Source organism: Neophocaena asiaeorientalis, unplaced genomic scaffold (genome assembly GCF_003031525.2).
Source record: "Neophocaena asiaeorientalis asiaeorientalis breed wild unplaced genomic scaffold, Neophocaena_asiaeorientalis_V1.1 scaffold703, whole genome shotgun sequence".
In the NCBI taxonomy this organism is placed as follows: Eukaryota; Metazoa; Chordata; class Mammalia; order Artiodactyla; family Phocoenidae; genus Neophocaena; species Neophocaena asiaeorientalis.
In genome coordinates, this window is record NW_020174434.1 from 1,809,278 (window position 1) to 1,827,470 (window position 18,193).

The following is an 18,193-nucleotide window of genomic DNA, read 5'->3' on the forward strand; positions in this document are numbered from 1 at the left end:
TAGAACACCATGCTTCACTGGGTTCCTGGGAGTGCAGACAACACTCAGGGGCTGGCATGGCATGCAAGCTCAGTGTGGCTGCCCCTAGAATGGACATCCTCCAAGCCAGATCCCCCAGTCAGGAAGCTGACAACTGAATTCCAGCTACCTGGCTTTTTAACTGTCCTTTAATTCATTCCACAATATAGAGGGAAGGAGGGGCATTATTTATTGAGATCACACAAATCCCAAAAGTCAGGAAGAGTATTATTAGAAAAATTTATATTTCCAATTCCACCCTACTCTCAAATATAACTTCAGGAGAAAAAGAAAACACTTCAGGGACAAATATATACTTTACCATGCAAAGTTAATAACCTAAAAATACAGAACAAAGGAAAATGATCTTTGTTATGTAGAATCATATTTTATAACTCTGCTTCTCACCTGAATATCATATTAATTCAATAAATAATTACTGTTAATTTATTCAAAACATAATTAATATTAATGCAGCCAAGTATCATGCCCAAGTGACATGGAGAGTAAAATATAGTTCCTCTTCCCAAAATTGGTACAATAAACCAAGACAAACATAAAATCAGGTAAATATAATGAATTCCTGGAGTGTTATGAAGAAAATGAACAGGCTAATGTGGGGTATGAGAAAGGAGGTAAATTCTTGCTGGTGAAGGGTTGAAGGGCCAGGATTCTTTGAATATGTTGCCCTCAGCACCCCATGGCCCTTGGCAGCCCCCACTTCTTAGTCCCCTGCTCTGTTCACTCTGATCAATAGAGGAAAACTCTGTTTAGTCTACTGGGCAGAGACCGAGGGAACGGGAGTTCATCTGACAAATGCCTGTTGTGTCTGCTTGAGGGTTTTGGAGGGCAGATCTAACCCATGTATAGCAGGTGTAAGGTTGAAAAACTAAGAGAATCTCCAGCTCTACCCTGGGACAAGTAGTTCCATTGCAATGGAAATAGCTACTCAGGTTTCTACAGGTCTGGGAAACAAAAGCCAGTTAGACTCTACACTTAGGCTTCCTCCCAAGTGAAGAGGATTAAGACTAGTAGTGAAGAATAGGCCAACCTAGTTTTAAATGTTTTAAATGTTCTCTTCACCCAGTTTTGAGGGTCTGGCTAGAGACTTGTCAGTTCCCTTTCTTAAGCCATCAAGTCCACAGTCCACCCACTTCCCTTTTAGTGCTGACACACTGCCAGCTTCTGTACATCCAGCCTAGTCACTCCAGGGCCAGGGACCAGGCAACAAGGGCCAGCCCCTACACCCTGGAGCCTGCACAATTATCCAAATTATCCAATCCACAGGGAGCTCAGAAAGCTAGCTAATCCCACCTAAACTACCTCCTGCAGCTCCAGCTGCTGTTATCCTGTCCTGGATAAAAATCCTTGAATTTAGAGTTGTCAGTAACAAAGAGGTCTGCCTTTTGTCTACCTGAGTGTCATCGTGTTGTGTCCTACCATAAAAAGAACTTTAAATCTTGGAAAACAAGTGGTGAGTGAGAAATCTGAGTAGCATTACAAACTGTTGTTTGAGTTCAGACATGCTCAGAAAATTTTCCTAATATCTTTTAAAAGCCTGACTTGAAGAGTTACTGAATGGTGTTTAAAGAAAAAATAAAATCTGGAATCATTTGAATTTAAATGGCATTTTCGATTACTATCTTGATGCTTGGCACTAGGTAGAAAGCTAAGAATACAGTTAAGAGTACAAAAACTGGAAATAAGGACAAAGAGATTTAGTGAATCTTAATTTTCATCATGTTTTTTGAATGAAAGTCACTCCAGATCTTGGGCAGCTGTGGTCAGTGTGAGATAGGAGGGGCCACACTTCCCAAACAGAGGGATTGAGTAAAGAACTCTCCCTGAATGGTAGGGGCTCTGTGCCCCAGGTGCCATGTGGTTCTAAGAAAACTGGCAACCAGTCAGCTCACCCTGGAGGCAGGATCTGAAGGGATTCTTCTCTGCGGAAAGTGAAAGTATTCAGAAAATAACTGTATTTAGGATTCTGCCAATAAAATGGCTGCATGCCCATCTAATTAATTTACAGCAAAGCTCATCAACTGAGAAATCCCATTCATGCATACAAAGCTTCTAACCAGCTTTTCAGGGTCTTACTCTTAAACAGAAATAAATAACTAAGGATTACCAAGTATTGAGAAAAGCCTCCAGAATGAGAGAAAAACAAAAAGAAAAACTTTACAGCATTAACAAAAGATAAAGGAGAAGAAGCAAAAGAAGAACACCACCAAAAGACAAGACAAAACAAAGCAAATCAAAACAAAACAAAACCTAATTTGAGACAACTTTAAGAAAAGCACAAAAAAATGTAAAACACAAGTGAATTTTAAAATGAAAAAAGAATTTTTTTCAAAGAGATAAAAGAAGATATTTCATTCATCAAACTAGATAAGAAGAAATTATATTGAAAAACATAAATACTGGACCATTCATAGAATTAGAAAGATTTCTTGGAAATTAAAACATCAGAGAAAAATCAAACTTCAACACAGGTAAAAAAATTAGTCAGCTAATTCCAAAGAAAGCAAAGAGTGGTAAGGGAAAAAAAAATGAGATGACAGAGTACTGTTTGTCAGCAGTGACTATTTCTTAAGTAATGTAAGGTAAATATCAATATAAGTATTAATTAGATTAAAATTGTGATATCATTTATTAGGAGCTTGAAGAAAAGCAAATAATGGGGTGAGTGGTTTAACAGTGAGAAAATCCCAGCTTCCATACTAGAAACCCAGAGATGATGACTAAAATTAGTATCAAGAAATATCAGGGGACTTCCCTGGTGGTCCACTGGTTAGGACTCTGCACTTCCACTGCAGGGGGCAAGGGTTCGATCCCTGGCCGGGGAACTAAAATCCTGCATGTTGGCAGAATGGCATCCCCCAGAAAAAATGGAATAACAGAAGAGAAACCTTGTTTATAAGTAAAAAGCTAACTGTAAAAAGAAATAACTAAAACTACATAGCGGTGAAATCCAAACCAGAGGAATCTGCAGAATCCCACTTCCCCAGCTGGCCGGGCATCAGCACACCCATGGCATCTCCATAAAGGCTTGTGAAAAGAATCTGCTGTTTGAGGGAGGAGCATTAAAACTGGAACTTACTTAGGCTTTATGCTTTATGAAATAACTATCTTCAGGGTATACTATAACAACAAGGGTATTGAAGGGATATATTTCTTCAACTCCATTTTAACAAATGTTTTGGGTCACTCATCCTTGTCAAGAATGCATTCATTATATAATGAAGTTAAATCAGGCATTAACCACTAAGCAGTAAGATTTCTTTTAAAATTCTGGAATGATTTCATTTAGAAAACGATGTCTATAGATAAAGCTATTACTTAAAGCCAAGTCTGTATTTCTTTTATTAAACTGAAAGAATAAGAAATGACATATTTTTGACAAAATTATCTAAAAATATTACTAATCATCACTTGTTAAAGAGGACCACTAGTGAATTAGAATTTTTAAGGAAAAAAAAAAAAAGCTTCACCTCAGCCAGATAACCAAGGTAAGGAGAACAGTGACAAGTCACACTGAGAGCCAGCACCCTTAATACAATGTGATGAGAAGGGTACTTTATCTCTGTGGTCTTCCTCCCAGAAACACATGACCCTACATAAATCATAAGAAAAACACCAGTCATCCCAATTTAGGGACATTCTACAAAACACCTAATCAGTACTCCTCAAAACTGCCAAGGCCATCAAAAACACCACCAGTCTGAGAACTGGTCACAGCCAAGAGGGGTCTAAAGATACAGGGTGACAAAATGGCATGTGGTATTCTGCATGGGATCCTGGGACAGTAAAAGGACATTGCGTAGAAACAAAGGAAATTGAATCAACAGTGGAATTTAGTTAATAATAATTGATCAGTATTGATTCATTAGTTGCATCAAATTACCAATACTAATGTCAGATGTCAATAATAGGGGAAAGCAGTGTATGGTGTGTGGGGAGTCTCTGTACTACATTTGCAACACTTTTGTACATCTAAAAATATTCTAAATTAAAAGTTTATTTGAAAAAAAACACTTCACAATTGAAGATTACTTGCAAAAGATATTCAGGTTTGTATTTCTGATTAAGTAAAAATTCTAGCAGATGAATACTAATGACCCACCTCCACATACCACAAATGAAGTATTATATTCGTGCCTTTAAAAATGAGGGACTCAGTCCCCCAGATATCTGGGAACTTACCAAAACCCAAGAATGTGTTTTAACAGCCACATTTTACTGCCGTAAGGGATCTGTTAGTTTTAATCCACATAAATATTAAGTCCTGAGAAGTTTATATTCACATGTCTTTTCAATTTTGATTGGCTACATTCAAAATATAATGGTTTATGTATTCCTCTGAAAAAACTTAAGTGAGTCTTTAGTATAAATAATAACAGAAAGCCTTGTCTTAAAGGTAAGGTGGATATATAATTTTTATGTCAGATTCATTTGAGAATTAAAATTATCTGTCAAATCTTAATTAGAGGGATTTGTTCAAGACAGCAGAGTAGAAAGAGTTGTGCTCAATCCCTCATGTGAGGGCGCCGGAATCACAACTTACTCCTGAACAATCATCAACAGGGAGACACTGGAACTCACCAAAAAAGATACCCCACATCCAAAGACAAAGGAGAGGCCACAGTGAGACGGTAGGAGGGGCGCAATCACAATCAAATCAAATCCCATAACTGCTCTGTGGGCGACTCACAAACTGGAGAACACTTATATCACAGAAGTCCACCCACTGGAGTGAAGGTTCTGAGCTCCACGTCAGGCTTCCCATCCTGGGAGTCTGGCAACGGGAGGAAGAATTCATAGAGAATCAGACTTTGAAGGCTAGTGGGATTTGATTGCAGGACTCCAACAGGACTGGGGGAAACAGAGACTCCAATCTTAGAGGGCACACACAAAGTAGTGTGTGCATCAAGACCCAGGGGAAGGAGCAGTGACACCATAGGTGACTGAACCAGACCTACCTGCTAGTGTTGGAAGGTCTCCTGCAGAGGCAGGGGGTAGCTGTGGCTCACCGTGAGGACAGGGACAGTGGCAGCAGAAGTTCTGGGAAGTACTCCTTGGCCTGAGCCCTCCCAGATTCTGCCATTGGCCCAACCAAAGAGCCTGGTAAGCTCCAGTGATGGATCTACTCAGGGCAAAAAACCAACAGGGAGGGAACCCAGCCCCACCCATCAAAAGATAAGTGGATTAAAGTTTTACTGAGCTCTGCCCACCAGAGCAAAACCCAGCTCTACCTGCCACCAGTCCCTCCCATCAGGAAACTTGCACAAGCCTCTAAGATAGCCTCATCCACCAGAGGACAGACAGCAGAAGCAAGAAGAACTATAATTCTGCAACCTATGAAAAGAAAACCACATTCACAGAAAGATAGACAAAATGAAAAGACACAGGACTATGTACCAGATGAAGGAAAAAGATAAAGCCCCAGAAAAACAACTAAATGAAGTGGAGATAGGCAACCATCCAGAAAAAGAATTCAGAATAATGAAAGTGAGGATGATCCAGGACATTGGAAAAAGAATGGAGGCAAAGATTGAGAAGATGCAAGAAATGTTTAACAAAGACCTAGAAGAATTAAAGAACAAACACCTAGAAGAATTAAAGAACAAACAAGCAGAGATGAACAATACAATAACTGAAATGAAAAATATACTAGAAGGAATCAATAGCAGAATTACTGAGGCAGAAGAATGGATAAGTGACCTGGAAGACAGAATGGTGGAATTCACTGCCATGGAACAGATTAAAGAAAAAAGAATGAGAATGAAGACAGCTTAAGAGACCTCTGGGACAACATTAAACACACCAACATTCACATTATAGGGGTCCCAGAAGGAGAAGAGAGAAAGAAAGGACCCAAGAAAATATTTGAGGAGATTATAGTCAAAAACTTCCCTAACATAGGAAAGGAAATAGCCACCCAAGTCCAGGAAGTGCAAAGAGCCCCAAGCAGGATAAACCCAAGGAGAAACATGCCAAGACACATAGTAATCAAATTAACAAAAATTAAAGAAAAATTATTAAAAGCAAAAAGGGAAAAATGACAAATAACATATAAGGGAACCCCTGTAACGTTAAAAGCTGATTTCTCAGCAGAAACTCTACAAGCTAGAAATGAGTGGCACGATATACTTAAAGTGATGAAAGGAAAGAACCTTCAACCAAGATTACTGTACATGGCAAGGATTTCATTCAGATTCGACAGAGAAATCAAAAGCTTTACAGACAAGCAAAAGCTAAGAGAATTCAGCACCACCAAACCAGCTCTACAACAAATGCTAAAGGAACTTCTCTAAGTGGAAAACACAAGAGAAGAAAAGGACCTCAAAAAACAAACCCAGGGGCTTCTCTGGTAACACAGTGGTTGAGAGTCCACCTGCCGATGCAAGAGACATAGGTTCGTGCCCCTGTCTGGGAGGATCCCACATGCTGCGGAGCGGCTGGGCCCGGAGCCATGGTCACTAAGCCTGTGCATCCGGAGCCTGTGCTCCGCAATGGGAGAGGCCACAACAGTGAGAGGCCCGCGTACCACAAAAAAAAAAAAAAAAAATTAAGAAAATGGTCATAGGAACATACATATTGATAATTATCTTAATGTGAATGGATTAAATGCTCCAACCAAAAGACACAGGTTCACTGAATGGATACAAAAACAAGATCCATCTATATGCTGTCTACAAGAGAACCACTTCAGACCCAGTGACACATATAGACTGAAAGTGAGGGGTTGGAAAAATATATTACATGCAAATGGAAATCAAAAGAAAGCTGCAGTAGCAATACTCATATCAGACAAAATACACTTTAAAATAAAGAATGTTACAAAAAACAAGGAAGGAGACTACATAATGATCAAGGGATCAAACCAAGAAAAAGATATAACAATTATAAATATGTATGCACCCAGCAAAGGAGCACCTCAATACATAAGGCAACTGCTAACAGCTATAATAGAGGAAATAGACAGTAACACAATAATAGTGGGGGACTTTAACACCTCACTTACACCAATGGACCAATCATCCAGACAGAAAATTAATAAGGAAACACAAACTTTAAATGACACAATAGACAAGCTAGATTTAATTGATATTTATAAGATATTCCATCTGAAAACAGCAGGTTACATTTCCTTCTCAACTACCATGGAACATTCTCCAGGATAGATCACATCTTGGGACACAAATCAAGCCTCACTAAATTTAAGAAAATTGAAATCATATCAAGCATCTTTTCCGACCACAACACTATGAGATTAGAAATCAATTACAGGGAAAAAAAATGTAAAAAACACAAACACAGGAGGCTAAACAATACATTACTAAATAATCAAGAGATCACTGAAGAAATCAAAGAGGAAATCAAAAAATACCTAAATAAAAATGACAATGAAAACACAATAACCCAAAACCTATGGGATGCAGCAAAAGCAGTTCTAAGAGGGAAGTTTAGAGCAATATAAGCCTACCTCAAGAAACAAGAAAAATCTCAAATAAACAGTCTAACCTCACACCGAAAAGAACTAGAGAAAGAAGAACAAGCAAAACCCAAAGTTAGTATAAGGAAAGAAATCATAAAGGTCAGAGCAGAAATAAATGAAATAGAAACAAAGAAAACAATAGCAAAGATCAATAAAACTAAAAGATGGTTCTTTGAGAAGATAAACAAAATTGATAAACCTTTAGCCAGACTCATCAGGAAAAAGAGGGAGAGGACTCAAATCAATAAAATTAGAAGTGTAAAAAGGAGATGTTACAACAGACACCGCAGAATTACAAAGCATCCTAAAGACTACTACAAGCGACTTTATGCCAATAAAATGGACAACCTGGAAGAAATGGACAAATTCTTAGAAAGGTATAACCTTCCAAGACTGAACCAGGAAGAAATAGAAAATATGAACAAGTACACATGCCCCCCAGTGTTCACTGAAGCACTATTTACAATAGCCAGGTCATGGAAGCAACCTAAATGCCCAACGACAGACAAATGGATAAAGAAGATGTGGTACATATATACAATGGAATATAACTCAGCCATAAAAAGGAACGAAATTGGGTCATTTGTAGAGACATGGATGGACTTAGAGACTGTCATACAGAGTGAAGTAAGTTAGAAAGAGAAAAACAAATATTGTATATTAACACATATATATGGAATCTAGAAAAATAGTACAGATGAACCAGTTTGCAGGGCAGAAATAGAGACACAGATGTAGAGAAAAAATGTATGGACACCAAGGGGGGAAAGTGGCAGCAGGGGGAGGTGGTGGGATGAATTGGGGGATTGGGATTGACATGTATACACTAATATGTATAAAATGGATAACTAATAAGAACCTGCTGTATAAAAACTAAATTAAATTAAATTTAAAATTTTTTAAAAAGAAAAATAATCTTAATTAGATGCTCAGTAAATAACATACTAGATAATCTGCCAAATTTTTGCTTAGAACATTGCTAGATAGCCAGAAGATTTGCTACTTACTCCAATCCCATCTTCTCACTCCCATCTCTAAACAATTCTATTTAAAGCTTGCAGACACTTCCTTTTTTTTATGACTGAGCTAATACTGTTCTGTTACATGGAATAATGATGGAATAATGGAACACGCTCATATACCAATTATTGGGCATTTGTTGTATACGGGGGGTACTGGGTTAAGGATTTTAAAAATTTTGAAGTACTATTTGTATTATCCAAATTAATGAGATAGGTATGATTTAGCCAAAAATAAGTATTAATTACTGTTTTGTGCACATTTATTCAGAAACAAAATATTGTTTGGTTTAAAGCTCTTTTTTAATGTGAAATTTACCACAAAAAATGAATATGGTATCCTAATAGTCAAATACAATGTTATACATGAACCCAACCCATGAAATATACATACTAATTTATTAAGGGTTTTAATAAATATATAAAACTTAAAAATTATCTTTTAGTCAGTATTTCAGGAGATAAAAAGAGCACAAACTGAAGATGAAAAGAAAGTAGGGGATATAGAATTCCATTCATTTTAAGGAAAAGATATAGGCTATAAAAATGCAGTGAAATTGCTGAAACTAATCGTATCTAAGACTTTGAAAAGAGTCCAAGATTGAGAGAAATTATGTAATATTAATTTTAAATTGTCAGAGAGCTGAAATTCATAGATTATGTTTCAACCATATACCACAGGTAGCTCCTCTGAAGAAGAAGGGTGGCGTGAATAGAACTGGGGGCAAGCAGATCAGAATCTAGAAAGACTAAGGTACACAGACTCAAGGTGGTGGGAAGTACCTCAGTGACCCAGGTGGAGGAAAGTGGTTCCTCGCAGAAAGGTACCATCTGAGAATCAATGTACAGATTTTTCTTGCAACTGTCAAATGCTGACTAAGAGACAGAGAAAAGAGGACAGAAAGAAGAAAATAAATAAAAATGTACTCAGATATCACCTAGAGGTTTTCATTCTAAAGAAATCAAGAAAAAAAGTGCTTTCATTCTTTTTCATTTAGTACCCATTTTCCATGAAAAATACTTCTCCATTTGGCAATAAATTGTGTCAGCCAGTTGCCGGCAGTGGTAGGAAATCAAGGTAATAGCACTGTGCGTGGTGACCCCCTATTTAGAGCAAAAGCTGAAGCAGTTGCCTCAGGCTCACTGACTCTGTTGAAAGCTCTGTAAAACGCATTCTATTTTGTACCTTGAATAATGAATTCCTAATAGGATTTATGGCATTTGCAAAAGTTTTGACAAATTTTGTCAAATTAATATCTAGTCTAGCAATGGAAAAGCAATCAGAAGGAAACTGGGTTAAAGAAATTATGTAGATAACAAAGAGGAATACATAAAACCACATCATTAATCATCTGAATGAACTTTCCAGTTTTTGTGGTTGTAGGAAGTGACAATTTCCAGTGATTTAGTAGAAAAGTGTAGCAAACAAATATAAAGCTATAGAAACAGATATAAAATCACTTGAAAAGGTTTAAAGTGCTAAATTTATTACTACGAAACATTACGATGGCACGAAGAAAACTGGGGTTGTTTATTTCTACCTGTGTCAGAGACGGTTGCCAGTCTACTCTGTATCCACTTTTGCTTCCTTCCTAACTAACGGAAGATGAATTTTGTTTGGGTGGCTCTATGTCCATCTTAAAGCTGACAAAAAGTCAGGGAGACGTGGTCCCTCCGTACGGTTCTTACTCCTCACCTGGAGGACAGTCCCTGGCTGCAGCTTCCCAGAAATCCCACTGGATACAGGCTGACTCAACTGGTGAGTTCTTTTTCATCCATTTCCCTTCTTTGGGACTGGAAGCAAGCACAATGCTGCATATGGCTGTAACCATAAGGTGACCAAGGAGGAAAGACAGAAATTTGCAGAAAATACAGCCATGTCATTCTTGGACGCCTGGACCAAACTCCAGAATCCTAGTTGTGACCATCAGATAAAGGCAATCAATTACATTAGCTTTTCAAAACCATTGCTTTTGGATTCTCTGATATTCTCCTATGTATTCAATATCCAGCTGGCACAATACCCCCTCTTGTTGGGAAAAAAGAGATTTGTGTTGATGCATGGTAATAAGTGCAACATAAAAGATAGGGGAGGAGATGGAGACGGTGGCCTAGAAGGACACTGAGCTCACCTCCTCCGGTGAGCCCATCGAAAATACATCTACATGAATCTTTTTAAAGGGGCACTTTGCAGACTTTGCATGCGCCGATGTAAGCCCATAGGAGAAGGATTCCTCAGGAGTGTGGAACCAGTGGCTGCTGCCCAAAGACAGGACAGAGTTCTGATGACCACGATTGCAGGGGATGGGGAGATGCAGGTGAGCAGACTGTATTTCTGTTGGTTGCCTCTCCCTCTAGAACAGAAGCACCACAAAAGCAAGGATTTTGATTTTCTTTGCACTGTTGTTCTATCCTGGAACTGAGAACAGTGTTCAGGACCCTTCACATAGCAGGTGCTCAATAACTTTTTTTTAATTGAAGTATAGTTGATTTACAATGTGGTGTTAATTACTGCTATACAGAAAAGTGCTTGTTATACATCTATATATTATTTTTTTATATTCTTTTCCATTATGGTTTATCACAGGATATTGAATATAGTTGTCTGTGCTATGCAACAGGACCTTGTTGTTTATCCATCCTATATATACTAGTTTGCATCTGCTGGTCACAAACTCACACTCCATCCCTCCCCCAACCCCCTCCCGCTTGGCAACTACCAGCCTGTTCCCTGTGTCCATGATCCTGTTTCTTTTTCACAGACAGGTTCATTTGTGTCATATTTTAGATTCCACATATAAGTGATATCATATGATATCTGTCTTTCACTTTCTGACTTACTTCAGTTAGTATGGTAATCTCTACTTACATCAATAAATATTCTTAAACAATGGATGCCTTATGGATACCACTACTCTCCGTGGTCTGGAACAGAGATGGTGACAGGCAGCCAACAAGCCAGACAACGTGTACCTCTCCGATCAAATTCTAGCAGTCCAAAATATATAGTGTGTGTAATATTGGGGTTGGGAGGGATTATAAAACATACACCATAATCATTGAAATTAAGCCTCAGCTAAATTAGTTATTTGCATAAAGTTTCACAACTTGTAAATATGTTAGAGACACAATTTAAGCCCAAATGAACCAGACTCATGAGCCCCTTTTCCATTATACTTTACTGATGGATGATTTCTTACCCTTTTGGCAATTCTAGACAAGCCAAGGATATATGTTTGAAAGAAGAAAAGAAGTATTTAGTCTATTGTAGAGCTAGAACCTCGGGCCACCTGTGGCCTAGTCCTGCTGAGAGCAGCAGTGGGTCATCACTAGAGCCAGCTTGGCTGAAAACAGAGTAAGAACACACTCAGGACAAGCTCAGAGGGCCGAGGCCATGAAGCCCCTTCAGCTGGCAGGGTGGGTGTCAGCAGTGGCTCTGGGGCGTGGCTGACTGGTAACCAGGCAAAAATAAGCCCTCTGGGTCGGCGCTGGGGAAGACCAGGGTGCCTTGGTCTCCGACAGATGCTCCAAGATCCAGCTTTTCTTATATTTTTATTTTTATTGAAGTATTTTTGACTTGCAATGTTATATTATTTTCTGCTCTATAGCAAAGTGATTCAGTTATATATATATATATATATATATATATATATATTCTTTTCTATTGTGGTTTATTACAGGATATTGAATATAGTTCCCTCTGCTATACAATAGGACCTTGTTGTTTATTTTACATGTAGAAGTGTACATCTATTAATCCCATACACCCAATTTACCCCTTCCCACATTTTCCCTTCCCCCGCATTTTCTCTTTGATAACCGTTAAGTCTGTTTTCTGTGTCAGTGGGTCTTCCCCTTTCCACGTTTGATGCAACCCTCGTAAGTGAATTCCCTGTTCCTACCCTGCTGTTTAAAAAAAGGTCCTACAAATTTTAAATTCTATACATTAGGTAGGTTTATGTCTAGACATTCCTCTACATTTCTTTTGTCCTCCTCTTTGTGAAGGAGGACTAATTTTTCTCTTAGTCATTTGTGCTGAGTTCTTAGCGTTAGAAATTATTAAGTAGTTATTTAATGCAACCGAGTCTTCACACAGAGAGGACAAAGTGCAGAGTAATTTGTTAAATCTTAATTCAGGATTCACCACATGGGAGATAGAAGCCGAGCGGAATGTTCACCTGAGGGGCTTGTAACCAGAGACCTGCAGCCTTAGAGCAAAACCATGGTCACTTCTGAGTTGATGAGGGACTCCACTAAGGCACTGAGCTGATCTTTTTTTTTTTTTTTTTATGCTCTTCCTAGACATTTCAACCATCTAGGAACCTTCTCAATCAAGAAGATTGCTACCAGGAAGAGCCACAGTGAGTCCTGGAGGATTTCAGAAATACTGTCATTTCCAGGAAAAGTATACAATTTCCAAATGTCCCCTAATAGACCACGTCTCTGAGTTTGCAATTCCCAAGGGCTCAATTATCTCTTTACAGTAAGACAGCACCAACTGGGCTGATTTTAAATAACGTGTTTTAAATAAAATACAGCCTTTTACAGATCAATATGTTTTGCTTTTTGAAAAGAAAATAAAATTTCAATCCAATTACCTGTTTCAGAACACCTTTAAAGAAAAAACTGTTGCTTATGACAAACTCAATTGACAGCATTTTTCTTGAGCCGAAAATCACTTCTAGTCACCATAATTGCACAGGCAAATGTGAAAGGTGGGGTGTGAAGTGGAGAAATCAACTTTCAATTTTTGTGAAATGTTCACAAACTGTCCAGTATTCATGAAGCCAGAAATAAGTCTAAAAATGTGCAAATTGGAACCTATGTCTAAGCTCTGAATATAAGAAATTGAGTTATTAAAATACTGCTGTTCTGTTGCACGGAACAGAGGAATAAGGAAAAACTGACACCAACACATCACAGCACATAGCACCTTAAAAATGCCAGCTATAACGTGTCGACTATCGGGAAAAGAGAGAACTGGTGACAGTTTGCCTAAGTATGGCTTCCCTGGGAAGCAGCATATTCAAGTTATGGGAAGTCTGCTATGTTACACAAAATCATTTTCAGACATCTCACTGCTCAAGGCACCGCCCTCTTCCTCTACTCTCCTTGTTTATTTTTATGCCTGTCGCTACAGCCAAATGAATAAAACTCTAGCTGCATAGTGGTTAGAGTTTATTCCTAATTAAAGTAGAATAAAAGGAAACCAAAAGGTGCAGTGTGTGAGGCACTGCCTTTCTAGTAATAGAGTAACTTGGAATTCACTTTTACCAGCTTCCCTCTGACGTGGGGACACCAGCCAGTATCTTGGTACCATCAGTGCGTGTGGGAGCTCTTCCAACCTTGCTGCCTCGTTCCATTTTAAGACATCCACATGCTAATGCTTAGAATTTGTGCATGAGATTCCAAGGAGGATGGATGTCTTGGGACTGGTGATCTGCAAATACGGAGAGCTGACAAAAAGCACACTCTCCCCTGCTCATCACAATGAGTGTCAACCAATCTAGGAGCAATTCGACTGCTGTGACCATGGACCATTTGGCAACACTTCACACCTCCCACCCTATGTCTCTTCTTTCATTCAGCCCGTGAGGTGGTCCAGGACTCCTCAAAACACAGGGAACTTTCAAACTGCATTTTAGAGTACATCTTGAAGGACATGCTTAAAATATGAGATATTCCATGGATTTTGGAGATACAAATAGGCACTGGATGCCTATTTTTATCTGTTTCAAAACAAGGTATTTTCTGATTTCATAAGCATCTGAAAAACTTAATGCACAGCTAAATAAGAAAGTTTCAGGAACTTCTGCAATATTCTGCAGGAATATTCTGAAAATAGTTATGACCTCTTTCCCTGAAGATGTACTGGTATATGCCCATGGGGTGGGGCAGGCCCTAGGAAGCAGAGCTTCTGCATTGACTAACCACACATCCACAGATGTGGCTGACCAAGAAACAAAGGACCTATATGGACCACAAGAACTTCCTCTTCACGTTGTTTCCTCGTGGCCTCCAAGTCCTCCTGGGGTGATGTAGAGGTGGTCCAGGTAGAAACTGTGTCACAGTTGAGGAATTTTGTGATTGGGAGACCCTCAACTTTTGGGGACTGCTGACAAACCTGCCCCTCCCGTCTCCAGGGAGAGAGTTTCTTTCCTACCAGGGCTTCCCTGGGGAGGGTAGGAGATGTCTCTAGATTTATTGCCTTGGAATGTCTCTGGGCAGAGATATTTCTAAATCTCTCTGGAGGGAGACGCTATTTTTATCTTTCCAAGGCTATCTGTTGTGAGAATATTCTTGAACCTTTGCTTAGAAGATGGGCAGAAACATCAGATTCATGAATAATTACCTCCCAATAGTATATTTTTATATCCCTTTTTCAACATACTTCCAGGCAGTCTCATGTTTGTCAGAAGTTTTGAATTTTAAAGTTCCAAGCAGTTAAGCAAATTACCTTTGTGTTTCTGGAATCTTCTCTATATGTGGCATTTAGAAATGCAATTCAAACTTACCTTATTGGGAGTGTCAGAGGGCAATGCTTTCAGAAAGGGCATTTTCTATGTTCTGTATTTTATTTTCTAAAGTCATTTGCCTGTATTATTATTTCCTCACATAAAATCCATTTAGTTTTTGTTTTTTTTGTGTGTGTGGTACGTGGGCCTCTCACTTTTTTTTTTTTTTTTTTTTTTTTTTGGGTACAATGCAATTCAAACTTACCTTATTGGGAGTGTCAGAGGGCAATGCTTTCAGAAAGGGCATTTTCTATGTTCTGTATTTTATTTTCTAAAGTCATTTGCATGTATTATTATTTCCTCACATAAAATCCATTTAGTTTTTTAAAAGTTTCAATAATGTTCAAATTAGGAACACTATGGTTTAAAGTATAGTAGTTATACCCACCAAGGTGGGCATGTATCTCTTCGTGTTGCCTATGATGCACCCTTGACATGTATTACTTCAGTTAATTTGTTTGCAAAATTTTTTGATGATTGAGACATGAAAAACATGATTTCTACAGCACAAAATTTTAAAAAGAGAAGCAAACAGAAATGCTGTTGTAGGTGGTATGACCCCTCAATCTTAATTAAGCTGAACCTAAATGAAGGGGTTCAGCTCTTAAATTGAAAGATATCCCCTACAGTATTAACAAAAAAAGATAAATCACAAGAAAACAAGTTCATTTCAGTATCTACTCTGGATGGAATATTATTTGATTCGGACCTGAAGCCCTTAAGAGCCTCAGTCCTCAAACAAAAATCCAATTATGTTCAATTCAGTGCTATTACAAGGGTAAATTTTACAAAGAGTTTTGATTAGGTATCAAAATTTTGACTTAACTAGAAAGTTCAATTACATAAAAACTTGTACTTTGTTTTCATCATTATAATTTGACATTTACTACATGTCCATATGGTGCTGAGCATCTCTTGGACCACAGTAACCTGTAATGTTACCCCAAATATTTGAATTAGCTTGGAACCCCTGGCTGTGAGCCAAACCACTCACATTTATGCATAGGGAAGCCAAGGTGAAGGTGAAGGAATAAGGTTCCCGATGATAAAGGCTCTGACAGGTAAGTGATGAGACTCCCTGTCCACAGAAGATCTGTCCACTCTGCAGATGAGAGACAGGGTCATGCTCCGGGCACCAGCCAATTAGGAAGTGATTTCTCTCTAAGTCCCAGAAAGCAAAAAACTAATATATCACAGCTTTCATAGACTTTAAATAAGTAGGCATGTTAAAGGCATAAAAAAATTATGAGTAATTCTGGTTTTTATGTCAATAACACTTATTAACCAGTGTCAGGGGTTCTGAGGAATATAAAGATAGACAATGGTTAAAGGGACATAAACACTAAAAAATAACATTGCAAACCAAACAACAAATAAGAACACAGGATGAGAGATACTCCACAGTGATTCAATGTGTGGTTAATTCATGAATTTGAGGAGAGGAACAATCTCTAAAAACTCAGGCAGTCTGGGAAGAATGATCAAGGAGAAGAAATTAAAGTTTGATGTTAAATTTGATATAATTATTTTTAAAATACACTGTTTTTAATGATGACTATTTCTGAAGTTAAGGTCCTATTTTTTATGTCCCTTTTGTAATAGATATTTTTGTAATTCTAATTTACAAGTGAAAGTGCCTAAAAATAATGGGCTTTGCGTATAATTGATGTATATGAGTTTTGTTTGTTTGTTGGGGGTTTTTATGCGGTACGCAGGCCTCTCACTGTTGTGGCCTCCACGGCATGTGGGATCCTCCCAGACCGGGGCACGAACCTGTGTCCCCTGCATTGGCAGGTGGACTCTCAACCACTGCACCACTAGGGAAGCCCTATGAGTTTTTATATGCAAGTATACATGAGGTATGACACCCCCAAAACTGTTTCTTTCATAAATCATAAGTGTATACCCTTCAAAATTATATTCCTGAACCCACTACTTTACTGTCAAATTTTGCCAACAAGAACAAGGCTCATAAAATTTAGCTGAACTTAAGAATATCACATTATATCCACAATACCAGTAAAATTTCAATGTAATAGAAGAATGGAGAAATAAATTACTCTTATTTATAGAAATTAGCTAATAAAGTCTCAATTTGAAGTACCAAAAAAAAACTTTCTACCTTCTTTTTATTTTAATTTATTTTATTTATTTTTTTCAAGTTAACTCTCCATTGTTCTTGGCGATTAAGAACAGGATTGAATCTTGGGTTTACTGCATCTGTATCATCACTCTGAACTTAAGTCTTCAGAAGGTGATTTTAAAAGAGGTGACTTTTACTGTACTAAAGAAAACCTGGAATTACCTTTTCTCAATCTCTTTCTTAAATTACTTTTTTGAAAAGTGTAGATTCTTGGCAAAAAAGCCTGATTTCTTAATAATTTTTACTACCTCCTAAAAGTGAATGGCAGCCAAAAAGTCACTTAACTAAGGGAGCTGTTATGTAATGGAAGTTGCCTTGACTCAGTTAATATCAGGAATATAGGGAATGTTTTGCATGCCATGTGGAAAGCCAAGCAAATCCACAATTAAACTTTCTTTGCTGATGTGTCAGTTGCCAAATGGATGGAGAAGCACACCAAGAAAGAGAAGAAACTGCTCAAATCTTTTCCTTCTTATGCCAAAGCAACACTTTCAATGACTGTTGGAACCTATACAATTTTATGATATATTTCTGCCTAAATCATATAGCTCTTCAAATCTAGTGGAATCAGAAAAATACACCACTGAGATAATTTCATAAAGACATGTTTTATCAGTCATTGTGCAATAGAGGTATACCCTATTTTCCACCCAAATTGTTCATTACAGCCCAAGTTTGCATGGAGAAAATACCCCAGGCATTTATGTATTCAGAGGTAAATATCCACTTTAAATAAATTCATTGCTTCTTGCACATCCCATTATGGTTGTTTCCATTCCTGGTTTTCTTTTTTCTTTTCTTTTTTTTGGCATTCTAAACTGGTTTTTATATAACATTTGATTTATGTTTACATAAAAACTCTGTTGTGGCACAGAAAATACACTCAGAAGGACATTGCAAGGGTGTATTCCCAGTCTACCATTTCTTCAGTTAAGAATTATAATGCATCATCCTGTTTTTGAGAGGAGTTAAGTTTTTTAGTAACCAATTATAATATTTA